This window comes from Triticum dicoccoides, chromosome 1B (assembly GCF_002162155.2).
Source record: "Triticum dicoccoides isolate Atlit2015 ecotype Zavitan chromosome 1B, WEW_v2.0, whole genome shotgun sequence".
Classification (NCBI taxonomy): domain Eukaryota; kingdom Viridiplantae; phylum Streptophyta; class Magnoliopsida; order Poales; family Poaceae; genus Triticum; species Triticum dicoccoides.
The window spans coordinates 523,397,569-523,411,132 of NC_041381.1; the positions used below are offsets into that span (position 1 = coordinate 523,397,569).

Genomic DNA, 13,564 nt, shown 5'->3' on the forward strand with positions numbered 1-13,564 from the left:
CAGAGAGAGCCACCCTGCCGCCGTCATCTCCGAACCACCGATCCGTTGGCATCTGGTAAGAACCGGATCCGCCGTCGCCGTCGGCGGCGGCATCCGAACCCGGCGAGTTACGCTTCCGCTGGTTCTTCTCCACGCTACCCGCCCATTTATTTGCCTACTTTTCGTTCCTTGCTGCGAGATTCAGATTGCGTCTGCCGTATTTGATTTGTTCTCGAGGGCATCCGTGATGTTACATCCACTTAAACTCATCCTTGCACTTTGAGTCTCGGCAGTGAAGAAAAACATTGGGGAATATGTAGTCTGAGATGCTCTCATGTTCTTGCTTTTGTTTAGATTTGTCGGCCTGTTTTTTCAGTGGATCTGCTCTGCTTCAAGTCGTGGATCGGTGATGTTATTGTTAACTGCGTTATCTTTCTCGAACTTCTAAGTAATGAGGAAAGCATTACCTGCTGAGATCCAAGCCACGCTTTTAGTTTCGTTTTGTATGGTTAACTTAGACGGTTGAATCTATTTTTTCCTACTTATAATTGTCTCTTTTGATGTTTCTTTGAATTTTCTGTGCTTCGTCATCTGGTCATTGGGAGGATCAGTCTCTGATCGGTTTCCAGTCGACTCGTTCCCTTGAAGCAACATTAACCTGTTGTATCCTGAGCTACTTACTGTTGTGCCCTAGGATGTGTCTCTCCAAAGGCACCGTGGCTCTTACATACATATCCTGATTATAATTAATCTGTTGCTCCACTCTGTTTAATTGATTGAATCATCTATCATGGCCCTAGACCCATCAAAACAAGTATCCTAGTTCCATCTTTGTAACCCAACCTTTGGCATACACAATCCTTGATATTCAGTTCTTGCCCTTTGAGATGATGTTTTTGTAGTTATTTGATAATCAAATTGCCTGTGTAAACAAGAACTTTGCCAATGATTGCTGCTCTTAGGTTATGTTTTTTTAGTTTCTGTTTTGAGATGGCGTTCTGAGTCATTAAGATGGAAGTGAGGATCCTTTCCCCAGCTGATCGACTATGATTATACTGTGCGCAAATGTAATCCTTTATCAGAGGATTCCAAGCCATAAATCTGATCCATCCACTTGAAAAATATCGCTTATGTTTTCTTTAGGGTCCTCTGTCTAGTATTTTCATTGGTACATTTCAAATGGAAATTTCAGTGTCATACAAATATGACTAATACTGTGGTATGCATGTGATGAGAAAGCATATGCAACTCACGACGGTCGTCTGAGACACTTTGTGTGTAATGGTGCATTCATATGTTCTCTGATGCCTTGTCTATTTCTTCTGTTTGTGTGATTTGAGTTCTCCCCTGGCTTCTATTTGTAGGAATTCCTCATCTTTGGTCTCGTTTGTCTTTACTGGCATTTACTTGCCGACCATCCTGCTATATCACCATGACATCACCACCCATATTCCGAGTCTTCTTGACCGAGGAACATAGTTAACAGATCTTTGTTGTAGTTATGAGGATGATGATTTCAAATTTGTCGCCCCAGTCTTAGGGTCCACTCAGGTGGATTTGTGCTGATTGACATACTATTGAATCTGACTTGCAAATCTGAGTTTGAACAGTTAGTTTTTTTTACTTAATTTCCTCGTGATGGCAGTGACGATTTGCAAATATTCAAGCTCAACAGACCAAATCACAGGTTTTCTCTCAGGAGTTGATTTGTATGCCGATTATCCCGCTGAACCGAGCCATCTGATATCCTTTATTTTCAATGTGCTTTTCATTGTTCGTTTCCTTTAGAGAGTCTAGCTGCGATGAGGATAACAAGCTCCCTCTTCTGAAAGCATTGACGACATTGTTGGCAGAATCGAACCAATTATACATTGCCACCACTGAGCAGCTACATCTTCAATCTTTTTGGCCATCATTTTTGCCTTTCAATTTAGATTATCTGTTTGGGTTGTGCGGAGGTATTGATGCATAATCCAAACTCTTGATCGGAGTAGTAACATGGACTGCCTGTGATCATCTTCGCAACTTTAGCCATTAGAGTTTTTTTTTATTTTCTTCTTGATGTTGTCAGTGTCATGTGATGAAACCTTATCTATCTTAGGACACCTTCTGACACAGTGCCTATTTTCCTGTGGATGAGAAGGCTTTTATGTTCTGATGATACACTATGTTTTCTTGGGCACTATCTTAGTTTTGTGGTATTGGCTGGAGAGCAGTCTTTTCTTTTACACGAGTGACCTGTAATTTAATTAAAGCCAATGATGATTAGCTTCATGTTGGAATTACCGTCTGATTCTAATTGACGATATTTTTGCGGCTTTCTGAGGCATAAAACCAAGAGCTTAATTTTTTTTATTTAATTATATTCTTAATTCTGTTCAGTTTTAATTATCCCAGTGAAGATTCTTAGACCAGGAAGTGCCGTATGACACTGTAAACAGCAGTTGTTTCTCACCACTGCATGTGTCCTCCTTTGGCTATAACCTTTGTGGTTTGGTCAGGGCTGGAATATCCATTTGCACCTGGTTTGGTTCATCTGTGTGCATGATTTTAAATGGGTCTCTGAGGGATTCTCTTATATTGTTTGCTCTGTTTTTCTGTTGATAGGTGTATTTTGGTTGGTATACACCCTACAGAGCTGGTTATTTTTGTTGATATTTTTGTGAGTTCAGTCGATATGATTTGATCAGTTTTGGGGATATGTTATGGCGATGGATAAATTTAAGGCTTGTTTCTCAAAACATTCGCAGATGCCGCCGATCCTTATTAATATCCTCATACTTGTTGTCTTTCATTTGATGTTCTCGTCTTGTTATGTGGGGAGCACTGTTTCAATGTTTGGCTGCTGTTCTTGCATCCGAGTTTACATCGCTCCTGAGATGTATTCAGGTGGCGCTTAGAGCACTAATCCATTCAGATGGATCTTGGGTTACGCTCGCCCCCAAATTCCAGTTTAATCTCTGTTCTTTCTGTATTTGTTGCGTTATTTTGTCTGTAATTATAGCTGTTGTGGGACTGCTGATTGGTGAATTGAGCCTTTTTGGGTGCAGTGATTATAAAACATTCCTCGTACTGATGGGAAATCCCTGTGAACGACATCTATACACCCATAGAATCTGAGCACCATTGGACTAATTTCTTCTGGTTTCAATGTGTATTTTATGCTGTTTCCCCTTTTTTCACTGAGATTTTGTTTTTTGATTCTAGATAGAATCGATTTACTTGATTTTAATGCGATTGTCCAGCACTTACATCCTTGTGGATGACACTCCCATATCCTTGTGGATGACACTCCCATAGTATCAACGTATTAGCCTAAACTTTGTGTTTGTGGATGGCATCCCCCAAGAAGAGTTAGAATGGCAGTTCCCGCTCCTTGAGCGGTACCAAATAAATGATTATTCGAATCAGGGTAATACTCCCTCTATTCCATATTAGTTGTCGCTCCCATATTAGTTGTATCTAGGACTGAAATACGTCTAGATAGTACTCCCTCCGTTTCATATTAGTTGTCGCCGAAACGGATGTATCTAGCACTGAATGCGGGAATAGCAACAGAGTGTTGGTTTTCAGTTTTGATGTAAACTTGCTTTTCCATTTGCTAGTTAAACTCTACCACTTTACGGGTGAATACTCTGGAACACCGTTCAGTTTTGTGGACTGTATCACGACCTGAGACGGTACAACTGGAGAATCTTTCCAAACTCCACTATATTGGTAGACTACTCCGTGAGTGGCATTCCAATTGCTGGTTTAGTTATTGGTTATCTATGCTGATAAATATGTAACAGCTTGCAATTTGTTTGTCTGCAATAATATATTGGCTGCTGCAGCAGGTAACTGTGCCATGAAAGAACAAGTAGTTAGGATCGGAAATAGAACCAAACTCTATTATTTATGCTTCAAATTGTGAGCACAATGATTTGGGGTGTGTGCTACTAGATACTTCTTCCTTGACAATAGGGACAGCTTGATTGAGTTCAAAGCAATCCAGTAATGGAAGATAGATCAGTTCCAAAGCATTCTGGTAATGGAAAGGGGTCAGTTTTGAAGCAATATGATGTGGAAGATTAATACTCCCTCCGTTCCGAAATAATGAAGTTTTGTACAAAGTGAGTCACTTATTTTGGAACGGAGGAATTTTAAGATAAGATGTACTCACAAGATTGGCGAGGAGAGCAGCTCGTCCCTCCGGCGACCGATTCCTTCCTGGAGTCTGGCGTTGCTTTCCTGGATCCCGCGTCCTTTTTCGTGAGAGGACGTTGCAGATGTCCGGGACGGACACGACTTCTTCTAACGCTAGAAGACCACAGGAAGAAACCCGGGACCAGAGCATGTCGTGAAAGACGCACACGGGGCGGGCATGCTTCGACCGTGTCTCCGGGGCACAACTGTCATGAACCCGGGACCAGAGCATGTCATGAACGCGAGGATAAGGATACCAGGCCGAGAAACCCGGGCAAGTACTCCCCTATTGTGCCGATCGCTAGCGCATCCAGGGCCCCGGCGCCCAGCTCTGTTGGAGAGGCCGTCACTGATCTGAAAAGTGCGTCTGCGGTTTGGATAGACTGATTCTGCGAACGCCTAGCCCCAGGAATCAATAAAAAAACAAGTGCTAAGTTTCATTTCAGATCAGTGAATAAACCAAAAAAGAGACCTTTCTCGCTCGACGCCACACTATGCTCTGCTTCAACAAATGAGAGTTTTCGGTGGAACCGGTGAACCACGCGAGCTGGTTAGATGCGTGGGGCAGAGGGCTCGTAGTACCTGATAGCGCAGCTATGCAGTGGAAGGGAAGGAGCCTAATCGACCCCCTTCTTTCTTTTTTATTCAAAGACACAAAAGCAAGCACAAAAGAGATTGGACTCTCGGATGAGACTAAGCAGCTACCGTTCCGACGCGCCCCTGACCCTATCTTGATTCAAACCGAAAACCCTCTCTAAGGTGGAGCCTAGTTGAAGCTGTCATTCAAAGAATAAATGGGAATCCAAATCCACTTTTAGGGATATAGATGAAGTCTCGCTCAGTAAAGAGAGTTGTAGATTCGTAGAAGAGGATCAGAGTACGCGCGCTACAAAAGGCAGCTAGCCAATGAAAGTAAGTGGAAAGAATATAGTACTTTTGTACTGACCCCTCCGGGGCCTCCGGTTGTTTTGGCGCGCCCTACCCCAACGTTAGACTATTGCCTTTTTAGCCTACGCTTGCTGCTTGCAGCATGGATTCGATACTGCTTAGCATATCTGTTTTGCTGGTGCTCGCGCCCTCGGCAGTACGAGTAGTTTTCATTACGTCAGAAGATCTCGTTCCCTCAAAGACATCCGCTTGTAGCCCCTTGTCATGAGTTGTGTGTATGCCGGTTGGCACCCGCTTGCAGCCCCTTGTTGTGTGTATGCCGGTTGGACTGGACTCGTTCCCTTGAAGCAACATTGACCCGTTGTATCCTTAGCTACTTTTTATTGTAAAACTACTTATGTAATTAGAGGAAAAATCTCCCTTTGCCCAACCATCGTGCGGTTGTTCCGGCAATGGACGCCTCCCTTCGATTCCGTGGAACCGACGCTCTCTAGCAATGGATTGTCGTGTCTCTTCGAGATGTATAAAAGGGGCCTGTAACCACACTCAATCACTTTTGATTGGAAACACGTTATCAGACCGAGGAAGAGATCAAGACTCGTCGGTGAGATGCCTGGCCTTTTCCTTTTTTCTCTGCCTGTTTCGCGAGGATGGCCATCGCTACCGTCGTCGCCACCATAGTGTTGAAGGACTCTGGCGTTTTCGCTGTAGGATGAAGCCTGTCCATCGCTTCGCCCATTTTGTGCAGTTTTAGACTTTGTTTAGTACCTAGTTTGACTGCTACTTACATTCTAGTCTAGTTCTAGATTACATCTGACTAGGACTTGAGTAATTATTACTGTGTTGATATTATGTAATGGATTGATAATATAAATGAAGTACCGGATTTAATCTGGGAAGAATGCCATTTTCCATGTGTTTACCACACATCAAGTTTTCTTGAACATGTTTTTGCGATGGAGATAATCTTCTCTCGCATATCAAATTTGCAAATTTCTGAATATTTCTCCTTCATTATATTTGGAATTACAAGGTAATGAGTTGGGATCTACTGCTCATTTGTAGATTATCCCCTCTTACTGTGAGGTCTACACTTTGTCATTCTCGACAAGCGGTTATCTCCAACGTATTCCTTATATCTAAATTGTAGCATACACAAGGTAACGGCCATGCAGCCTATTATTGTGAGATCTAAGTGATCTTCAAAGTGGTTCACACAATTGAGGTTGAGAATTTTTCAAGTTTACACTTGAGTATTCAAATTTTTGCATTCTTATTACACAACCATGATGGTTTTTAATTTACCGCCCGTAAATTAATTATCTTTGGTTCCCCATGTAGGCAAAGATGACTGCCAAAGAATTTAAGGAGCTTGCCCTCAATGGCCACAAGTACCCTACATGGGCTATGAACATCAAAATCAGTCTTGCGTCCCGTGAGCTAGCGCGTGCAATCCAACTATGCTGCTTTGTTCATCATAAGGCATCATATTCAGGAATCTCCTAGTACTCTGTTTCTGGTCCTCAAAATGTGGTATGAACAACAAAAGGCAGTAGTCCTGCCAGAAGCACTCCATGATTGGACTCATCTCCGTCTTTAGGATTTCAAGTCCATCCGTGAGTACAATCATGCTGTTCATAAGATATGTTTCAAACTGCGCTTTTGTGAGAAGGAACCTACCGAGGGGGAGAAGATAGAGATAACTTTGTCTACTATGCTCCTTTCAGATAGGATCCTCCAACAACAATATCGTGCTCGTAACTACACTATTTATTTCGAGCTTATTCACATGTTACTTTATGCTGAAAAGCATGATGAGCTACTCGCTAAGAATGGCTCTCAGCGCCCAGTTGGGGCACAACCTTTACCTGAAGTCCATTTGAATGTTGCAAATAGACAAAACTTTAATGGTACATCTCGGGGTAAACAATCCAATTTCGAGCATAAGCGAAAGCGCAATGGGAACAGGAAATCCAGAAACCCAGGAAAAGGAAAAGGCACTTCAAAACCCAGGTTTGATAAATCTAAGCTTTGCAACAAGTGTGGATGCTACACGCATTCTACTAAAAAGTGCACAATGCCCAAGCATTTGGTTATGATGTACCAGCAATCTCAGGGTCGCAAAGCACCTCAAGGGAAAAGGTTTGAAGGCAACTTCAACCTTCATCCGCACAACACAAAAGGAGCCGGTGGTTCACACGATGTTCCTCCCGGACCGAGAAACGCCATGATTCCTTATCCGACCGAGGATCCTGCTGAAACGAAGAATATGTTGATTGAGTACATCCCAAACAACGTGTTTGGCGACTTCAACTAGTCCCTCAATCTCCTTAGTGATCTACTTAATTATGTCCATTTGTGATGATTGTAATAAGAACATAAGTTTGTTGTTGTCTTTATATTGTATTGTATTAGCACACTTGATATAATAAGATTGTATTCTATGTATTGACATGAAGTTTTCTTATTGAAAATTCTTTGTTTTATATAGTTTTCTACAGGGACAATCCGGTACCACAAACTCCATACAGAGGGAGATGAAATATTTCCAAACTCTGAAAAAGATGAATGGATATATACGCGATACAATGATTGTTGGCACCGAACGTGCCATATTCACCCTCCCAAGTGGTACACAAGTGACGGTTGAGGATGCTTTATTGTACCTGACTCATCACGTACCCTGATCAGTTATCGAGATATCCGTAAGAATGGTTTTCATATTGAAACCCATGAAGACAACAAAGAGGTACATGAGAAAATACCTTCTCTATCGTCTAGTTTGTACTATACGTATATCAAACCCGTGGAACATGTTGCGTACAAAGTAATTTTTTAAAATGTTAACGCATTCCAAACCTGGCATATGATCGCCTAGGCCATCCCAGAATCGGGATGATGAGAAAAATTACTAGCAATTCCATTGGTCATAATTCGCTTGAGTCAAAATTTCCTCAATCTTCTAATTTTGTGTGCACATCTTGTGCCACAGGAAAGCTAATTTTGAGGCCCTCACACCTCAAAATACAAGATGGATCACTTTAGTTCCTTGAACATATTCAAGGAGACATTTGTGGTCCCATTCTGCCATTATCTGGACCTTTCAGGTATTTCATGGTTCTGATTGACGCATCTACACGATGGTCACATGTGTGCCTTCTGTCCACATGAAACCATGCATTTGCGAAGATAATGAGGCAAGTCATTAAGTTGCAAGCCCATTATCTTGAAAGTCAAATTAAGTCAATTTGAATGGACAATGCTGCAGAATTCTCCTCACGTGCTTTCAATGATTATTGCATGGCTTTTGGGATTGAAGTTCAACACTCTGTTCCATATGTCCATACACAAAATGGTTTGGCTGAAGCATTAATTAAGAGGATTAAATTCATTGCAAGACCTTTGTTGACGAATTGCAACTTGCCAACCTCTTGTTGGGGTCACGCTATTTTACGCGCTGTTGACTTGATACACTTGAGGCCAACTGCATATCACAGTTCTTCCCCTCTAGAATTGGTACGTGGAAATCCTTCAAGCATTTCCCATTTGCATAAGTTTGGATGTGCTGCATACATCCCGATCTCACCACCACAGCGGACATCTATGGGCCCACATAGGAAGTTGGGGATCTATGTGGGGTACAAATCGTCGTCGATTATCAAGTACCTGGAACCCCTATTTGGGGATCTATTCACAACCCGTCATGCTGATTGCATATTTAATGAGGAACATTTTCAGGCATTAGGGGGAGATTTCAAGTACAAAAAAGAATGCCCAGAAATTGATTGGAATGCCCATGCCATTTCATACTCTGATCCACGTACCCAAGAGGCCGAACTTCTAGTTCAAAAGATCATTAATTTGCAACATCTTGCAAATAATCTGCCAAATTCATTTACTGATCTAAAAGGTGTTACAAAATCCTTAAATCCGGCCAGAAACGCGCCAGAAAGAGTGGAGGTACCAATAAAAACCACCGAACCCCTATTCCTAAACAGAGGGGGAGTAGTACGTCCTTTGACCTGGAGCATGATTCTAGCAAGCAGCAAAGAAAAACCTCGGAGTCAGTAAATGCACGTCAACTCAACATTGACAAACACCTGATGGGTTGTATACACCCAGTGAAAGGGCAACCTCCACAACCCAGCTTCCCTATGCACAAGCTAGCTGGGACATTGGAACACCCAAACTCAATCATGTTGGAAAGTCACAAAGAGTCACTAGGGTTACAGGAAATTTCCATCAACTATGTTGATTCTGGAGAATCATTTGACCGTAAGACTACGACTGTCGACATATATTTTGTTGAAAGGATTGCAGATACTGTTGGAAATATGCCCTAGAGGCAATAATAAAATAGTTATTATTATATTTCCTTGTTCATGATAATTGTCTGTTGTTCATGCTATAATTTTATTAACTGAAAACCTTGATACATGTGTGAATACATAGACCACAACATGTCCCTAGTAAGCCTCTAGTTGACTAGCTCATTGATTAACAGATGGTCATGGTTTCCTGACTATGGACATTGGATGTCATTGATAACGAGATCACATCATTAGGAGAATGATGTGATGGACAAGACCCAATCCTAAGCATAGCACAAGATCGTGTAGTTCGTTTGCTAAAGCTTTCCTAATGTCAAGTATCATTTCCTTAGACCATGAGATTGTGTAACTCCCGGATACCGTAGGAGTGCTTTGGGTGTATCAAATGTCACAACGTAACTGGGTGACTATAAAGGTGCACTACAGGTATCTCCGAAAGTATCTTTGGGTTGGCACGATACGTGACTGGGATTTGTCACTACGTATGACGGAGAGGTATCTCTGGGCCCACTTGGTAATGCATCATCATAATGAGCGCAATGTGACTAAGTAGTTAGTCACGTGATCATGCATTACGGAAAGAGTAAAGTGACTTGTCGGTAACGAGATTGAACGAGGTATTGGGATACTGACGATCGAATCTCGGGCAAGTAACGTACCGATTGACAAAGGGAATTGTATATGGGATTGCTTGAATCCTCGACATCGTGGTTCATCCGATGAGATCATCGTGGAACATGTGGGAGCCAACATGGGTATCCAGATACCGCTGATGGTTATTGGCCGGAGAGCTGTCTCGGTCATGTCTGCATGATTCTCGAACCCGTTGGGTCTACACACTTAAGGTTCGATGATGCTAGGGTTATAGGGAAGATTTTTGTGTGATTACCGAATGTTGTTCGGAGTCCCAGATGAGATCCCGGACGTCATGAGGAGTTCCGAAATGGTCCGAAGGTGAAGATTTATATATGGGAAGTCATCATACGGTCACCGGAAATATTCGGGGGTATATCGGTATTGTACCGGGACCACCGGAGGGGTTCCGGGGGTCCACCGGGAGGGTCCACCTGCCCCGGAGGGCCTTATGGGCTGTAGGTGGAAGGGAACCAGCCCCTAAGTGGGCTAGGCACCATCCCCCCCTAGGGCCCATGCGCCTAGGGTTGTGGGGGGGGGGGAACCCTAAGGGGGAGCCCCCCTTGCTTGGGGGGCAAGCCCCCTCCCCCTTGGCCATCGCCCCCCTCTAGATCTCATCTAGAGGGCCCGGCTCCCTTCCCCCTTCTCCCTATAAATAGAGGGGTGGAGGGAGGGCTGCAGCACCACATCCAAGGCGCAGCCCCTCCCCTCCCCAACACCTCTCCTCCTCCGCGTGAGCTTGGCGGAGCCCTGCCGGAGAACTGCCACTCCATCACCACCACACCGTCATGCTACTGTTGGAGCCATCTTCCTCAACCTCTCCCTCCTCCTTGCTAGATCAAGGCGCGGTAGACGTCAACGGGCTGCATGTGTGTTGAACGCGGAGGTGCCGTTGTTCGGCGCTTAGATCGGAATCCACCGCGATCTGAATCTCTTCGAGTACGACTCCTTCATCCACGTTCTTGTAACGCTTTTGTCTCGCGATCTTCAAGGGTATGAAGATGCACTCCCCTCTCTCTCATTGCTAGTTACTCCATAGATTGATCTTGGTGATGCATAGAATTTTTTTAATTTCTGTAACGATCCCCAACAGTGGCATCATGAGCTAGGTCAATGCGTAGTTTCTATGCACGAGTAGAACACAAGTTTGTTGTGGGCGTCGATTTTGTCAATTTACTTGCCACTACTAGTCTTATCTTGTTTCGGCGACATCGAGGGATGAAGCGGCCCAGACCGACCTTACACGTACGCTTACGTGAGCAGGTTCCACCGACTGACATGCACTAGTTGCATAAGGTGTCTAGCGGGTGTCTGTCTCTCCCACTTTAGTCGGATCGGATTCGATGAAAAGGGTCCTTATGAAGGGTAAATAGCAATTGGCATATCACGTTTTGGTTTTTAGCATAGGTAAGAAACTTTCTTGCTACAAACCTATAGCAGCCACGTAAAAAACTTGCAACAACAATTAGAGGACGTCTAACTTATTTTTGCAGCATATGCCGTGTGCTGTGATATGGCCAAAAAGGATGTGATGAATGAAATATATGTGATGTATGAGATTGATCATGTTCTTGTAATAGGAATCACGACTTGCATGTCGATGAGTATGACAACCGGCATGAGCCATAGGAGTTGTCTTTATTTATTGTATGACCTGCGTGTCATTGAATAACGCCATGTAATTACTTTACTTTATTGCTGAACCGTTAGCCATAGTAGTAGAATTAATAGTTGGCAAGACAACTTCATGGAGACACGATGACGGAGATCATGATGATGGAGATCATGGTGTCATGCCGGTGACGATGATGATCATGGCGCCCCGAAGATGGAGATCAAAAGGAGCAAAATGATATTGGCCATATCATGTCACTATTTGATTGCATGTGATGTTTATCATGTTTCTGCATCTTATTTGCTTAGAACGACGATAGCATAAATAAGATGATTCCTCATAAAATTTAAAGAAAGTGTTCCCCCTAACTGTGCGCCGTTGCGAAAGTTCGTTGTTTCGAAGCACCACATGATGATCGGGTGTGATAGATTCTAACGTTTGCATACAACGGGTGTAAGCCAGATTTACACATGCAAAACACTTAGGTTGACTTGACGAGCCTAGCATGTACAAACATGGCCTCGGAACACAAGAGACCGAAAGGTCGAACATGAGTCGTATAGAAGATACGATCAACATGAAGATGTTCACCGATGATGACTAGTCCGTCTCACGTGATGATCGGACACGGCCTAGTTGAGTCAGATCACGGATCACTTAGATGACTAGAGGGATGTCTATCTGAGTGGGAGTTCATTAAATAATTTAATTAGATGAACTTAATTATCATGAACTTAGTCTAAAATCTTTGTAATATGTCTTGTAGATCAAATGGCCCACACTAATGTTGCCCTCAACTTCAACGAGTTCCTAGAGAAAACCAAGCTGAAATACGATGGTAGCAACTATACGAACTGGGTCCGGAACTTGAGGATCACCCTCATAGCTGCCAAAAGAGCATATGTCCTAGATGCACCGCTAGGTGAAGCACCCGTTTTCCCAACAACTGAAGACGTTATGAACGCCTGGCAGTCGCGTAATGATGATTACTCCCTAGTTCAGTGCGGCATGCTTTACAGCTTAGAACCAGGGCTCCAAAAGTGTTTTGAGCAGCACAGAGCATATGAGATGTTCCAAGAGATGAAAATGGTTTTCCAAGATCATGCCTGGGTCGAGAGATATGAAGTCTCCGACAAGTTCTACAGTTGTAAGATGGAGGAGAATAGTTCTGTCAGCGAGCACATACTCAAAATGTCTGGGTTGCACAACCGCTTGTCTCAGCTGGGAGTTAACCTCCTGGATGACGCGGTCATTGACAGAATCCTTCAGTTGCTCCGACCTGGCTACAAGAGCTTTGTGATGAACTACAATATGCAGGGGATGGCGAAAACCATTCCTAAGGTATTTTCAATGCTGAAATCAGCGAAGGTGGAGATCAAAAAGGAACATCAAGTGTTGATGGTCAATAAAACCACTAGTTTCAAGAAAGGCAAGGGTAAAAAGAACTTCAAGAAGGACGGCAAGGGAGTTGCCACGCCCAGTAAGCCAGTTGCCGGGAAGAAGCCAAAGCACAGACCCAAACCTGAGACAGAGTGCTTTTATTGCAAGGGAAACGGTCACTGGAAGCGAAACTGCCCCAAGTACTTAGCGGACAAGAAGGCCGACAACACCAAAGGTATATGTGATATACATGTTATTGATGTGTACCTTATGAGTACTCATAGTAGCTCCTGGGTATTTGATACCGGTGCGGTTGCGCATATTTGTAACTCAAAATAGGAGCTGCGGAATAAGCGGAGACTGGCGAAGGACGAGGTGACGATGCGCGTCGGGAATGGTTCCAAGGTCGATGTGATCGCCGTCGGCACGCTACCTCTACATTTACCTACGGGATTAGTTTTAAACCTTAATAATTGTTATCTAGTGCCAGCTTTGAGCATGAACATTGTATCTGGATCTCGTTTAATACGAGATGGCTACTCATTTAAATCCG

The 13,564-nt window shown here is 43.4% G+C and overlaps 11 non-coding genes across 11 annotated transcripts; all 11 read left to right on the forward strand.

Moving 5' to 3' along the window:
- Positions 1–214: 214 nt before the first annotated feature.
- Positions 215–311, forward strand: LOC119351127. Its single transcript, XR_005169662.1, has one exon. It is a non-coding gene; the product is annotated as a small nucleolar RNA snoR26 (small nucleolar RNA).
- A 65-nt stretch (positions 312–376) lies between these two features.
- On the forward strand, positions 377–461 carry LOC119351128. Its single transcript, XR_005169663.1, has one exon. It is a non-coding gene; the product is annotated as a small nucleolar RNA snoR27 (small nucleolar RNA).
- Positions 462–990: 529 nt separating this feature from the next.
- On the forward strand, positions 991–1,089 carry LOC119351540. Its single transcript, XR_005170022.1, has one exon. It is a non-coding gene; the product is annotated as a small nucleolar RNA Z103 (small nucleolar RNA).
- A 111-nt stretch (positions 1,090–1,200) lies between these two features.
- Positions 1,201–1,289, forward strand: LOC119351624. Its single transcript, XR_005170066.1, has one exon. It is a non-coding gene; the product is annotated as a small nucleolar RNA Z161/Z228 (small nucleolar RNA).
- A 193-nt stretch (positions 1,290–1,482) lies between these two features.
- Positions 1,483–1,569, forward strand: LOC119351123. The gene has a single exon (XR_005169659.1). It is a non-coding gene; the product is annotated as a small nucleolar RNA U31b (small nucleolar RNA).
- Positions 1,570–1,616: 47 nt separating this feature from the next.
- LOC119351066 lies at positions 1,617–1,720 on the forward strand. The gene has a single exon (XR_005169608.1). It is a non-coding gene; the product is annotated as a small nucleolar RNA Z107/R87 (small nucleolar RNA).
- A 51-nt stretch (positions 1,721–1,771) lies between these two features.
- LOC119351503 lies at positions 1,772–1,867 on the forward strand. The gene has a single exon (XR_005169990.1). It is a non-coding gene; the product is annotated as a small nucleolar RNA R30/Z108 (small nucleolar RNA).
- Positions 1,868–2,048: 181 nt separating this feature from the next.
- Positions 2,049–2,144, forward strand: LOC119351045. Its single transcript, XR_005169591.1, has one exon. It is a non-coding gene; the product is annotated as a small nucleolar RNA snoR31/Z110/Z27 (small nucleolar RNA).
- Positions 2,145–2,231: 87 nt separating this feature from the next.
- LOC119351075 lies at positions 2,232–2,312 on the forward strand. Its single transcript, XR_005169616.1, has one exon. It is a non-coding gene; the product is annotated as a small nucleolar RNA snoR77Y (small nucleolar RNA).
- A 57-nt stretch (positions 2,313–2,369) lies between these two features.
- Positions 2,370–2,550, forward strand: LOC119351631. Its single transcript, XR_005170070.1, has one exon. It is a non-coding gene; the product is annotated as a small nucleolar RNA Z112 (small nucleolar RNA).
- Positions 2,551–3,019: 469 nt separating this feature from the next.
- Positions 3,020–3,104, forward strand: LOC119351113. Its single transcript, XR_005169650.1, has one exon. It is a non-coding gene; the product is annotated as a small nucleolar RNA snoR8a (small nucleolar RNA).
- The last annotated feature ends 10,460 nt before the right edge of the window (positions 3,105–13,564 follow it).